This window comes from Plasmopara halstedii (genome assembly GCF_900000015.1).
Source record: "Plasmopara halstedii genome assembly, contig: Scaffold_1211, whole genome shotgun sequence".
NCBI lineage: Eukaryota > Oomycota > Peronosporomycetes > Peronosporales > Peronosporaceae > Plasmopara > Plasmopara halstedii.
This window is the reverse complement of record NW_020188126.1, coordinates 575,946-576,147: the sequence shown is the minus strand read 5'-3', so window position 1 is coordinate 576,147 and position 202 is coordinate 575,946.

Genomic DNA, 202 nt, shown 5'->3' with positions numbered 1-202 from the left:
GCAGCGGGGCTGCCGTAGCTTTGCGCTTGAGGAAGCGTCTTTAGGTCACCGACCTTTCAATCCTTACAAGAACCAAGTACTAGTGCAGCGAATAGCAATCCGCTGCCTCTAAAAGTACTTAAAAGCCTTAACCGAGGCAAACGAATACTTCTGTTTAAAATCGAAACTGATTTTAACTATGTTATATCCTAATGCTAAAAGT